This window comes from Amblyomma maculatum, chromosome 9, assembly GCF_055883805.1.
Source record: "Amblyomma maculatum isolate TAMU_Amacu chromosome 9, ASM5588380v1, whole genome shotgun sequence".
Lineage (NCBI taxonomy): Eukaryota > Metazoa > Arthropoda > Arachnida > Ixodida > Ixodidae > Amblyomma > Amblyomma maculatum.
Window position 1 is genome coordinate 127,243,370 of NC_139352.1, and position 14,421 is coordinate 127,257,790.

General features: G+C 48.0%; 1 long non-coding RNA gene across 3 annotated transcripts in view; it reads left to right on the top strand.

Annotated features, from left to right (window-relative positions):
- LOC146180351 (uncharacterized) overlaps nt 1-14,421 on the top strand; it is a 45,091-nt gene that overhangs the window by 13,418 nt on the left and 17,252 nt on the right. For 2 of the 3 annotated variants that reach the window (XR_014700841.1, XR_014700840.1), the window contains exon 2: nt 3,980-4,052. This is a non-coding gene — a long non-coding RNA (uncharacterized LOC146180351). Of the gene's footprint in view, nt 1-3,979; nt 4,053-5,545; nt 6,100-14,421 lie in introns of those variants that run through there. The other variant, XR_014700842.1, reaches the window with a different exon arrangement.

A 14,421-nucleotide genomic window follows, 5' to 3' on the forward strand; every position in this document is an offset into this window, starting at 1 on the left:
AATTGATAAATTGAATTAAATAAAAAAAAGATGGAAAATGAAAAAAGGGGTTCAAAGTGTCGTTATAAAGCTCAGAATGAAAAGGCGGTGCTTGACTGATTGATTTGTTTTTTATTTCACATTCCCCCATTGCTCGCGCAGAGAGCATTCGAGAGCGGGGGGCGGTACAGATTTTTACTCGAATAACAATGCAAAAAGGTTATTTAGCGTAACATCTTAAATATTTCATGTGAGAAATATGCTCTGCAACATCATTATATATCATTACCAGGAGTAAGGAAAGTGGAGATTTAATAATGCTTAAAAGTTGTCCAGGGGGCAATAAACTTAGCACCATAAAAAAAGACAAGGTTATGCAGGGTATTGTAGAAAAGATTCCGAACGAAAATCCTAACAACAGCTGTACTATCAATTATTTACAAAAATTGGTAAGAACATTGTTCAAAGAGATTTATCAACAGGAAAGCGCACAGAAGAAATCGGCGCCATAAATGTGTAGCACCATAAAAGTGAAGATAAATAAAAAGAATTCCTAACCTGCAGCGAAGTGCTCTCTTAACAGCTTTTTGAATTCTTTGGTAATATTAGTAGTAATCAAAGCGGCTCACAGCTGGTTCCACTCCGATGACGTCCTGGGGATAAAAGATGCCAAGCAAGGAATACTGCGGCAAAAGGGGACGCCGACTTTGTAAAGATGATGAATGTGGGCTGAGATGCACATGGCTGCAATCAACACGGCTTTTCAAGTGGATTGTTCGTATGACTAATTCTGAAGAAAAACCTGAGTCGTGACAATTTTCTACGCACGTGAAGAGAGGTTAATGAAAATGCATCCTTCATGAGCGTTATCTTTTCTGTTCGAATATAGTTCCAACAAATAAAAGTGGCTTCGCGATTTTGTATCGCTTGAATAGTTGCTATTAGAAATTTAGTTTAGGGGACGCCATATTGATACAGCGCATTCATGTTTACTACTCACTAATTAGTTATATAACATTAGTTTAACGGAAGAAGAAGGTATAGAAAAGTCTCGCTTTAAGTATTCCAGAATGCGATTAGTTTTGGCAATAATGTGGCTGACATGATCTTTAACAGTTTAGTGCGTAAATGAACAACGTTGTCACTGAAATAAGATGCAATTGAAAACGGTGAATTATTTGTGATCCTAATAAACTATATTTAGGTGTTATAAAAAATCAAATCAATAATTAAAGTTATTTTAAGGAATGAAAATGCTTTAAAAGCTGTCAACATGCTCAGATCGAAAGACCAATGTTTCCTGATGCTGAAAATGGGGGGATGAAAAATAAAGTTTAAAGAAAACCAAGTACGAAGTAAAACTTTAACAATTCAAAACCTGAAATATCTTTGTCCGTGTGCGTGAAATGCTCTGACGGCATACCATTACTGCAGAACATAAGTGTCCCCCGAAGTTTTTACTTTCTTCCATACTCATTTTCTATGAGTTTCCAACATTGCCTTGGGTTTGTCCCTAGAATGGTGCAGGTGCAGGAATTTCTCCCCATCTCACTCTCCCCCTACCGGAACGAGCGTAGTGGCAGCCGAACACGTGTATAGATACGGAAAGGAATCCTGTCACGGTGACCCGCGCGTGTTGATTCCACGAGTTCCGTGTAGCGAGGCCTTGACCTTTGACCTCTATTGCCTTGCGAATCCTTAGCTCCCAATCATTTCCCCGGTTCCCATTTTCTGCGCTTTCTTTCTCTGTTTTTGTGCCGCGTCTAGTTTGGGTTCTGCGTGGCGTAAGTGGAAGCTCGCACTCAGCCGGTGCATTTCGACCGTTCGCAGTGATGTGTACTTGCTACGCTCTTGTGGATAGGTCCGTTCTGGTGTTCAAGAGAAAACCGTTCTAAACCGTTTTGCGGAAACTTAGGCGACCGCTTACTTGAACTTATGTCGAGGCCAAACTCGCCCTCTAACACTTTGCAATGACGCGCTCATCCTGCTTGTGGCCCTCAGAAAATTTCTTGGCATGCTCCAGCAGATTTGCTGAACCTCTTAGCCCTGCTTTTTCACTTTTCCGAGCAGATTCAAGAAAATGTAGCGATGAACATTATGCGGACACTAAAACTGCCATCCTAACCATGACAGGTGCAATTACCTGCAAGACACTTTCGAATGTTATAATAATAGGAGATGGCGCCGGAATTTTTTTCCATATTCAGATAGGTGGTTGGCACCTTCTCGCGAGTACTGTTTACATTCCCTTAAGACACAAACGTACCGTAAAAATAACCAACATCTCCTTAATCAGCCAGTAGCTGTGCAACTGTGAAGCAATACAGTGAATCAGCAAAGCAAGCAGCAAGAGGATACAATTACTTGCACTGCAGTGATGGTGGCGACAGGCATATTTAGCGCCCATTTCTGAAGGTATCGAGATGTGAGTTAGACACGGAAATGCACATTAGAAACCGTGAAGATATTGTGCCCTGGCTGCAATTCCTGCCAACGCGACCGGTAAGCAATAGGTGTAATCATAAGTATGGGTAATTTCCTGTCATGCTTGTAGTTCTGCACTTAATGTAAAATCTACATATCACACGGCGCGAACACCTGGAGATGTGTCTCTGAGTTGGGCAACCTCCCAGCTATAATGCAGAAAGAGGCACTCGAGAACTGCCCCCAAGCAGGGCTCATTGTGGGTGAACAGATTACGGAAGGCGGGCAGTTAAAGTCTACAGACCGATACATGGCGTTGAGGTCCTATAGGATTGTTGCAAAGATGAAGTATTTGTAAGTTTCGAGGGTGTGAAAAGGCTGGGCTACTGCGCTTACTTAGGCGGTGTCTGGCAAACCAGGACATATCTCCTCGGTGCTAAATCTCTCAGTATCCGCCTGTATTACCAGGCGCTTTGAGGAAAGAACACTCGCGTCACATGCGTTTAAATGTACAGAAATCCAAGGGAAAAAAATGGGGGTCTTGTTGGCAGTTGGCGTTAGTTTGCAGTGCAGTATTTTAGCTGAGTGCAGCGGTGGCGTAGAGGCGGAACAATCGTCTCGTGTGGACCCTGGTTCGAACCCTGGTGCTGCGCGTTTCTCCAGCGGATTAAAAGAAATTCCGCCTGTCGTTGGAATTGAAGAAACCGGTCCTGGGTGCGACCTGATCTTGGTGACCATCTACTGCAACGCATACCCTCACCACATCAGGATTTGGCTATCCTGATGTAGTAAGGGAACACAGGCCGAATCGAAAGACTATGAGTTTGCTGTTATGTTAAGTGATATAACTGTGACATGTCTGTGATGTGATGTGGCTTGTCTGTGATGTGACTGTACTAACTTCAACCATCCCTCTCTCACAACTTTTTGTAAAGCGGTTGCTTTTGCCGGTTAACCTCCCTGCCTTTCCTCCTCATCTTCCTCCTCCTCCTCCTACCTTTTATATGATTACTTCAACAAACCCCTGCCTTCAGTCCTCAGCGGCTGTAGAGCAAGTGGCCATGACGGTGATCAGTCCTGTGACGCAGCAGAGGGTGCTAATAACCTCTTGCTCCGGACATGCCACCATTGAAAACTGAATCTGGTCCTTTAGCGTTTTAACCCCATCAAGTGAGGCTAGGCAATCACTACTGTTAGAGAAAGTAGCGAATATGAAATCGGATATCAATGAACTGAGTGGAATTAGGAGGAGGACCAGCATATACGAAGTGAGGTAAGACTTAAGCAATGGTACGATTGCTAGCATACATATAGTATAATCACTAGTATGATTTCCTTTATGACCTTTAGTGAGCAATAGTTTCAAAAGCGTATTGACGCCTGAGTCAGTCACGTATGTCACTTGTACGGTCTGAGTGTAGTGGAAATGGCATTGGATTAGCACTCCTGTTATAGAATTTCGCTCGTAATGTTAAGAATATATTAGTTGGACTGATGCCTAATGATAAACCCTTTCTGTTGTTTTTCTCGGGCGAATAGAAATGACGAATGCTTTTTTATACTTTTGTTCTTTCAGCTGTAAATTTGGGAAAGATGAACAGCGCTGCGCTTTCCACGCTCCTTGCCCTGCTCTGTATTGTTCGTGTGCAGTGAGTATTATTTCGCCAACAAGGGCATCACTTCTCCAGTCGAACTACAGAATCTCTTCTTAGAAGGAACATATAGAAAATATTTATTTATTTATTTATTTATTTATTTATTTATTTATTTATTTATTTATTTATTTATTTATTTATTTATTTATTTATTTATTTATTTATTTATTTATTTATTTATTTATTTATTTATTTAGAACATACTGCAGGCCTACAGTAGGCCCAAGCAGGAGGGGCGAATACATAATATATGCAAAAAGAACAGGATTAGCAAAATTGAAAAATGTTAAATACAAGTTGTAACACAAAATACAACAATCAATACAAGGCTCAGAGGCAAAATACAAAAAGTAAACGTAGAAATAAATGGCTCTCAAATTAAATGCTGTGACGAAACCATTGAGTCAAAAGAATCAGCCCTGGTTAAAAGATCTGGCGGACACCTGTTCTACTCCTCAATGGTGCGTGGAAAAATGAGTATTTAAAGGAGTTAATCCTAGCACTGTAAGGGGTTAATGATTGTGCATGATGATTTCGTGTTTGGCGCGTAGTGTTAGGTTTAAGGAAGGGGTCTGCATTCATAGACAGTCACGAAAATATGGTCACGTAGTGGTGACAAGTCTGGTTGCCACAACCAAAGACATTGGCGTTGCCTTTGAATGAAACTCTTTATTAGGCTGACTTGCACCCTCAAAAGAACTAAGTGAATCGGTGGCTGCGATCACATCAATCGTGTTCGTCGGTCGTGGAACTAAGAATACAATTTTACTCGTGAGCGCTCAATTTAAAGGCGTCAAAGAAAGATGCAGATAAAACTGCGTACGGTGACTAGCATAACATTGCAAAAGCGCACGTGCGTTGCTGGAATCTTTCGAAATACATCTCGAATTATCTGTCACCACAAAGGAAAGGATAAAGTCGCGTCCTGTGACAACGAACATGAACAAGCAAAGAATATAGAATTGTTGCGTGCGTTCACATCAGAGTGACGAGGCCGCATGCCGGCGGCTGCCGAAAAAGAAGCAATAGACATTTGAATTGCTCGCGGCAATATCCTAAAACACTGAGAAGAACGCCTCGTTGTTTACAAAGACGCTGTTTTGAGGTTGTAAATGTGGTGAACGTGATTTTACATCGCTTTCGGGGTCGTAATTTAAAGAAGCGCGCTAGTCCTTCTGATGCCACACATCGCGCGTGTTGTGTGATGGTATTTTAAGCTAAGATTTAGATTTAAATTTCACTTGCTCGTGACCAATAAAAGCAGGTTGAATAATTAGCGTTTTGCGTGTATCTTGTTGCTAAAATCCCGGAGTTTGTAATAAGAGGCGAATGTTTCGTGGAACTATGTGTTACCATAACGTGGTGAAAATGGACAGTAATAAAGATATTGGTAATACGGCGCCTTGCTGCGGTGGCACCTTGAACTGTATTAAGAACGATCTAATTTTTAAGACGAAGGCCTTTAATGGGTCATACTATCGTTGCAGATGTCACACTTTGCGGCCGCGTGCATCACGTGATGCCACCCAAGATAACGGCCGCCATAGTTCAAGTGGTGCCACCCAAGTTGGCGGACACCCTAAGGCCTACCCTAGGTCATATGGTGCTACCCAAGATGGCAACCTACCAAAGGCCACACTGGTCCCAAGCCCATCCTTAATACGCTTTCGTTACCTGGGAGCGGTTACGCGGCAGACGCGTACAACTCGGGCCTCTCTTTTCATATGAGAGGATGATATCAGAATCAGCCTGCCAAGACCCTTGCATTCACGTAATCCCTAATCCAGAGAGGCACGTTCATAGAGCTCGGTTAAATCTGGGCTTTATATGTTAGCTGGCAGCTTACGCTATCACGTCATACCGATCCAGGCGTCCGTGCCGCTCCTTTCTTTTGACGCTTGTAATCATTAAGCAACTAATTTTTTGTGTCTTGCCTCTGGGTCGCAGTTTTATGCACAATACTTTCATTTCTTGCTTCTGAAGTATATCAGACCTGCGATAAGTACTGTGCCAGCTTACAGGCTCTAAAAATTATTCTTCTGTGTCCTCTCTGTGTAGCACAATTGTGCAGCACGTCAAATAACTGCCGATGCTATTGCAGGAAGTTTGTTTCGCTGCTGCATATTCAAGCGTGTGAAATGCTGCAGGAAAATAAAGCTGCACAGTGGATACAGGTGCTTCTAAAAAAACTTCTGTGAGGACTTCCCATTCCGATAGGCATCACAATTGCTGCCTCGTTGTGAAACACTTTAATTATGTACTCAAACACATGCACACACACACAAACACCAACATACACGGTTGTAAGCAACAGTGAAGGGGGGTGTATGAAGACAAATTTGACTTAAAAGATGAGGTGTTTTAACGCATGGTTCGAGAAGATGCATCTTTATCACAACAGGTTTCTGGCACAGACATGAAACGAGAAGACGCTGCACTTGGCTGCCTGTGATGAGTTGGTCAGCTTCGTGTGGTATATCACGGCCGATTGCTGTGCTGTGATTGACGCCAAAGCGGTTGCCGCACCATGGGCAGCTGTGCCAGCCTCTGGTGGTAGGCTCTGTGGAACAGGCTCACAACGTGATTCTGTATGGTTTTTCACTAGAGGTATGCATGGCAATAGTGATCCCACTTCCAAGTAGCCAGTGCACAGATGTGACCCTTTCTTGTCCAAGCCAGCAGCACCCTCCTCGTCTGCAGGCAGGCAGGAAGACATCCAACGAAGTTATGCAACAAGGTACATGCTACACGCTCTGGCTGGTAGAGGAACGTCTAGTATTTTTGCAAGCACTGGAAGCGGGTCTTCAGCACGTCGATGCAGTTATCTACCATTAACCTTGTGGAGGCGTATACCTTGTTCTATAAACGTTATGGAGAGTCCGGACCGGGATTCCATGGCACTGGCAGCCATGTCTCCAACAGGTGCCCCTCTCACCAGCATAACCGAAAATGGCACGCTGTTAAGCACATTCTTCGTCACGTCGTTGTCGACCTCAACAGCCTCATAAACTAACAGCCTTACTGACACAATGGAAGAGTCGCATCAAGTAGCTCATTGCCAGGTTTTGCTGACGATGACATTCATGGGCGTGCAGACAATGAGTGATTGAACGTTTCAGCAACAATGCTGTATGGACAGCCTTGCACTTCATATCGGTATAAGTGATGTCCCATTCCTACTCAATACAGGCATCAAACAAACACATCCCCACCTTCGTTTCTTACGTGGGCATTTCAACAATGTACTAGTGTCTTATGTTCCAGCTTTTATAAAAGCCCAAGAACGGTAATACATGTGAAGCATGTGGAGCCTACCGTTAACTTATCTTGCAAATAGCAGCGCGGCTCAGTGTCGTGAATTCGACGACTCGCAGCAGGCCGGCCTCGACCTGTGTCATGCCTGTGTGCAGCCGAGAGTGTCGCCAGGAGAAAGCATCATGCCAAGATCCCACGTAGGGAGGTTCATGGCCAAAATCATGTTGGCATCTCATATCGGGAACAGGGACATCATAAGACTACTCGTAGACGACTGATGTGCCGTCGACAAACCCGACGACGCCGGGTATGCTGCCGTGACGAAGGAAGCCTTTCTTCTCCGCCGCCCTAGCTGCACGCCGCCGCAAACGCTTTCGAACTGTCGGCTGCGCGAAGCCGATGTTCGCCTCGTTGCCAGTAGCGGCTTGGAAGCCACTAGCAGTTCGGAAAAAGCGCAGTGCACACATTATCTGCCGCCGCACACACAGCGCACTCGGCCGTACACACCTATCTCAGTTCATCGCGTCGCACAGTCACTAATACTATATCCTTCTCGAGTAGCAACAAGCGTCGAAACATCTCACCGAGCACATCAAACAGTCTTCGTACACCGTCCTCCGCCGATGATCGCGTCCGGGCGCCCGCTACCGCCTCACGAGAACGCCGGCCGCCGCATAGATCGCCACCATTTTCCCTTTGTGAGCGCTCACAAACAAGTTGTGAGCGGCTCGCGTCGCTCACAACCCCCGCTCACAATTGGCCCGTAGCCAACGTCATGACTTCAAGTGTGTTCATGACGTAAACAGCAGACGTCGATGATGTAAAGGACGGCCACTCCCGCTGTGTTGCCGCTGGCCAATAGGAAGATTGTGAGTGTGATTGTGAGTGTGAGCCGTCTGTAATACGGCCCCTGAATACTGTGCTGATGTAACTTACTGCAGAGAATACTGTGCGATTCAAGTACCCACAGACGCTGTTAATTTGAAGGGTCCCAGAAAGTGGGGTCTGAGGTTGGTTACATAATGATTACGTTAAGTAGAGTAGAGAATGCCGCTGGGCATTCATGCCGCGTACAAAACCTCAAAAGCTAGCCGATAATTAACAATACATTTTAGAGCGCAGCTCTTTGGCGTCCGTTCCTGGGTTTCGCGTCGGCGTCGGCCTCGTAACCAGCTCCGCCCCCCTTTCATCCCCATAGCGCTATCAGCGACCGACTGATATCGCTGGATGCCGCTGACGCCGCTAGAGAGTCAAGATAACGTGACTGCATAGAACACCGTCGCCGCCATGCAGAAAGAGGAGGGGAGGGTCCCCCCCCCCCCCCTGTTCCTGTGTGGCGGATAGGGTGCTCTTCAGTTGCCGACGCGCCGGTTATTTACGTAGGCCCCGGCACGTCGACGAATACGTGACCACCTTCCCATGGCTAGACCTGGTTCTTGGCGCTGCGGAAGCGAGGGTACCATATTAGAGAGTTTTAGAATAGGTGGCCCCAAGCTTTGGGGCCCCCAAGAAGCTTGGGGCGTCGAAGTGCGCATGCGCAGAACGTAAGGCGCGCTTGGGGTCTTGGGTTAACGCTTGGGGCGGCCTAGCGTTCGCCCCAAGCCGCCGTTGGGTCGCTTGGGTTACGGCAACATGGCGGCGCTCGGCTAAGCGGAGGCCGCTCGCCTCGGCACACATTCGTCGTCACCGCTCCATGGTGTCACGCGTTCATGGAAAACGAAAGGCCAACGAAGCTTATGCTATGTCTCATGATGCCCGCACAACCAATTTTGAGCGATAAAACGCACTATATTTTCAGATTGCTTCCGGATTTACCGAGCTGTTAGGCTTAGCGAGTTCGCCTCCTTTGGTTGCCATGGGGACCAGACGGCGGAAAGCGCGGAAGGTTCAAATGAGGTTTCCCGGTCTCGGCCTGGATTGACAATTGGCCGATTTCGTCTTGTCTGACGAAAATGGTTTATATAACCGGTAGTCTTAAGATAGTTTTTGCACAATAATAGTACTTTTCGATGAATAATATAACGTTGTTTACTTTTATATATTAAAATGCTTTTCCTTGGCTACCGTCGTGGCGCTGCAATCGACGAACGCAAGCCCGGCTCCGCTGCGTCGGGAAAACCCCTATTCTAAAACTCGCCGCTCGGCTAGCACGTTGCGCTGCCGCGCGCTATTTCCTTGGGGGCCCCAAGCCTTGGGTCCCCCTATTCTAAAACTCCCTATTGTTTGCGTCGGCATCGGCGGCGTTGTCCCTGAAACCAACTCCGCAGCTGGGGTTGACTCACTATCGGCGTCAGCATCAGTCAGTCGCTGCTATCTCTTCCCTCCTTTTATCGCGTTGTCCGCTTTGCTGCGCGCGCTTCTGCCCCCATCGTTTGCCGCTGGGTGTACACGCCGCCCCCCTCCCCCCTCTTCCTGCGAGTCTCCGGTTGTCAAAGCGCCGGCTCGAACTTAATTCCTTTCTTCGCTCCTCCTCCAATGCAACCCCTGTGCGGTGGCAATCAGAGAGCCAGATCGGTGGCGGCGGATCTGTATATGTGCACCGCCCGAGCCGAAATTGCCGCTGCCGTTCGCCACTGCGAAATTATCTGCCAGTTCTTTCTGAGCCATGAGCGAGACGAAAAAATTCTGTGATAGCGCATACATGTGTTGCTCGATTTCTTTGCCTCAATCTATCGAAAAGGTGAAACAGCTTATTTGCTGCGCTCAAATTTCGCATTAGGAAGTAACGTAATCGTCGGTATTTTTTTTTTTTTAAATTGCCACCTCTGCGCTTCGCGGCGACCAGCAGCGCCAATTTTTTGCGCGAATTTTGGCCTAATGCGCGTCGCTCTGGCTTATTGCTTTACCAGCTCGAGGGCTATCATTGGTTCGCCATGCCAACGTCACACCCTGCATTTAAAAAAATAAAAGCGCTAGATACTACACATGTTTACTTAATTGTTTCAGAAAGAAATTAAGCCATTTGTGCGCAGGTTTACTGCGCGTGGGGCGTGCGGTATCAAAAATGAGTGCCGCACTTCCCGTTTTCTGTCCTGTCGTCTGTTGCACTGACCTCACTCCGGTCGTGCGCTGCTCCCTGGTCGTCGCTAGGCCTTGTTTGTTTTGTATCGAAGCCACGGCGGACGGCGTTTTAGGATCCCCCGCTTCGCTGCATCTATATATCGTAGCCGCTTGCGTGTAGCTGCGGAGATCGGTGACAACCTACGCTGCCGAACTGCATGTGCCGAGCGGCTTTGCTGATGTTTCGCGCCATCGATTCCGGCTCAGACGATGCGTACACATGAGATAGAACACGCGTGCACGTTACGCATTGGCGCTTCCTAAACGATCTGCGACAGGACTTCAATAAAAAAAAAAAACTACACTACACTATCCATTTTAGTTCTTAAGATTCGGGGATGAATAATTCGTGCTCACCAGTAAACCGATATCCAAATTTTGTAGCGGTCATCAGTCCTTGCTCTCGCCGGTGATAAGTGTATACATTTCATTCGTTATGCACCAAAAGAGATGTGCCTATCGCTTACGAAAGCGTTCCTGGCTAAAAACGAAGACGACATGTTTGTACGCTTCTAACTCGCACGCTCGTCTGCCAGCATCCATGCAAGTCGACTCGATGCTATCGCGTCAACTCCGTGAGGAGACTGGCCGCCGTTGGTCAAACCACGGATGACGGTACCAAAGCTACTGACACTGGGGACTGACCTCGGCAGTGCGAGAAGAAATGGATCTCGTAGAAAGCCGTGCTCGGCAGGAGTGCACGCTAATTTGTGCTGAATGAGACAGGGATATGAAGAAGTGCTCCTCCGCGGCGGCTGCTGGTGAGTGTGGACAGCAGCCTGCCCACCTGCAGGCATGCGCTCGCGAACGACCCGAGTCGTTCGGGCTACTGTCGCACACAATTCCTAGAGGTCAAAAATTGAAGAAACCGGCGGCCGAGGAAGGCACGAGACAAAGCTGAATGCTATGCGAACGATGACGGGACGGGAAAGGCAGAGACAGATAAATGCGTCGGCGATGCTTGGGAAACTAGGCGCGGTAACCGGAAGTTAGAAGAACCGAGCGTCACCCGATGATGCTTCGTGGGCGCGGCGGAGTTCCTGAGCTGTGGTAGTGGTTTATTATTAATCAAAAAGAAGGAAAAGAGTGTTGCCGGCCGCGGCAACTGCTATCTAAAATGTGAAGCACGTGAGCGGCAGCCGGTGGGAAAGAAAAGGGGATAGCGAGAGGATAGCGAGAGATTTTCTTCGTTTTTTACTCGTGTCCCGGAGTGTTGAGTTGAGGGGAGAGAGGAGGAGCGCCATTTTTAATCACCGATATCTCCGGTGTTAATGAAGCTAGCTGAAAAATGTTTGCAATGAATTGACTTGTGAGGAAGTACCTATCTCTCGAACAATTTGTTTTAACTCATTTTAGGAATTTCATAGTCCCTTTATTGTTTCGAGATTTTGACACTCAGGCAGCTCAGTTTGGTATTGTTTGGTTTTTGGGGCAACGTCCCAAAGCGACTCGGGCTATGAGAGATGCCGTAGTGAAGTACTCCGGAAGTTTCGACCACCTGGTGTTTTTTAACGTGTACTGACATCGCACAGCACGACATCATGAGCATCCAGTTAATATGATACAAAGCCATTTACAATTGTAATATTGTGTTTAGTTTAGTTTTGGGGCAACGTCTCAAAGCGACTCGGGCTATGAGAGATGCCATAGTGAAGTACTCCGGAAGTTTGGACCACCTGGTGTTTTTAACGTGTACTGACATCGCACAGCACGACAGCATGAGCATCCAGTTAATATGATACAAAGCCATTTACAACTGTAATATTGTGTGTTCGCAGCTGCGCTCGTGACATCCTGTCTGCAATCAATACTTGTTGGGCTAGTTGTTGTTGAGAGAGAGAGAGAAAGAGAGAGAAGGCAGAGAGGTTAACCAGGAAAGCTTCCGGTTTGCTACCCTGCACTGGGGAAGGGGAATGAAGAGTTTAAAGGAGAAAGATAGAAGAGAATGATAGGAAAGGTAAGGCGGCGAGGAGCACAGTCACAGTTTCTCAATCAAGTTTGTGTCTCTCATAAAACACATACGTGCTTTGAAGGCTTTGTCGTTAGACGCCTTTTGTGGCCATGGGCCGAGGATTTTCTCCTCTGTGAAAGGACGGCTGTCAAGATGGTCCAGAGCCGAACGCAGCGCATATCTTTCGCTTGAAAAAGCAGGGCACTCGCAAAGGAGATGCTGTGTGGTGTCTTCGCAGCCGCAGTTGTTGTTGGATTCGCTTCATACTGTAGTCCTTGTTCTTGTGCTCCATTTTCTTTGTGTGTGTGTGTGTGTGTGTGTGTGTGTGTGTGTGTGTGTGTGTGTGTGTGTGTGTGTGTGTGTGTGTGTGTGTGTGTGTGTGTGTGTGTGTGTGTGTGTGTGTGTGTGTGTGTGTGTGTGTGTGTGTGTGTGTGTGTGTGTGTGTGTGTGTGTGTGTGTGTGTGTGTGTGTGTGTGTGTGTGTGTGTGTGTGTGTGTGTGTGTGTGTGTGTGTGTGTGTGTGTGTGTGTGTGTGTGTGTGTGTGTGTGTGTGTGTGTGTGTGTGTGTGTGTGTGTGTGTGTGTGTGTGTGCGTGCGTGCGTGCGTGCGTGCGTGCGTGCGTGCGTGCTGATTTCAGCAAGCATCCAATACCGTGCCGCGTCCTCCTCTACGTTCAAGCAGGGAATGGAGCCACAGTACTTCTACAACAATGTAAACGCCTCTATGATAAAAAAAAAAAAGAAAGCCCGCCGTTGTGGTGCAGTGGTAATGGCGCTCACTGGACCACTGTGCCCAACGATGCGCCGAGGCGGCCGCTTTTCGATAGAACCTGCAGGTGGTGGAAATTTCCGGAGCGAGCGATGCGCCATGTACGACACCATAAGCGACAGGCAGATTGAAAACAACTTTAGATACGCCGTAGGCCAACGCTAATAGTTCTATTAACGTTGCCGTAGGCTGCCACCTGCGGTGCGAATCAGCGGGCCATCCCAAGCGGTGGTAACTTTCCTGAGCTGAGAGGCTAAAGGTCCACTGATGACTGAATAGTCAGCTCCGGTGTCTACCAGGGCAGTGACTCTGCGGCCGTCGACATCAACTTCAAGGTCACTAGTTCGCGTCCTCGCATTGCACGGGGGCCTTGGTGTCCGATCTCGGCTCTGTCGATTCTTCGGGCATACCGTTGTTACTTCGTTGGGCGACGGTGTCGGCTTGCACTCTGGTCCTGCTGTCGTCGATGTAGTCGTGTGGAGCGGCAATGAAATAGCTGCGTCGTCGTTAGTGGTCGTCGGCGGCGGAGGATCTTCGTCTTTTCGCCGTTAAGCAACCTCACCTCCAAAAGGTTGCTGCCTTTAGTTTCCCATGTGCAGGCTTGGGGACCTTCCGCGCATACTGTCATCATAGTTACGGCCATTTGCGACGCAAAGCGGGCCCTGTACGGCGATGGAGATCAGAACCGACGGCTTGGTGGCGCAATCTCACCGCTACGCAGATAGTTGTCGATTTCTTGCTGTCGTTCATCTGGGTGTGGTCGTGGAGCGTCGACTGCAAATCCGCGGAGACCGATTCGTCGGTACGGGCAGTGCCGCAGAATGTGACTGGCCTCACCGCAGTGGAAGCATAATGGCCGGTTGTTCGCTGTCCTCCACGCGTCGCATTTCCTGGGGCTTGTTGGTCGTTGGTAGGATTGGCGGGCGGGGGCCAAGGGGTGGTTTTCAGGAGCAGGATGGTAGCGGCGAGGGTTCGGAAAGTCATCACGTCGGGGCGCAGGGCGACGTAATGCACCAGCGTAGTTCATCGCTGTTGCCTCCTGTGCTGGAACAGTCGCAGCCGTCGCTGGAGGAACGCCCAGCGCCTGCTGGACTTCTTCACGGACGACGTCCGCGAGCGTCGCCACCTGGGGTTGTTGCGATGATGGCATCAATCGGTGGAGCTCCTCTCACACGATCTCCCTGATGAGGTCCCGAAGGTTCTCTCCGCTTGCAGATGCGCTGGGGTAGTGCGTTGAGCAGTCCGGCTGAAGTGGTCGTTCTTAGTGGCGCATCCGGGTGGCCAACGTCTTCCCGATAGCAGACGCCTCCGTTTCAAATTCCACCACGGT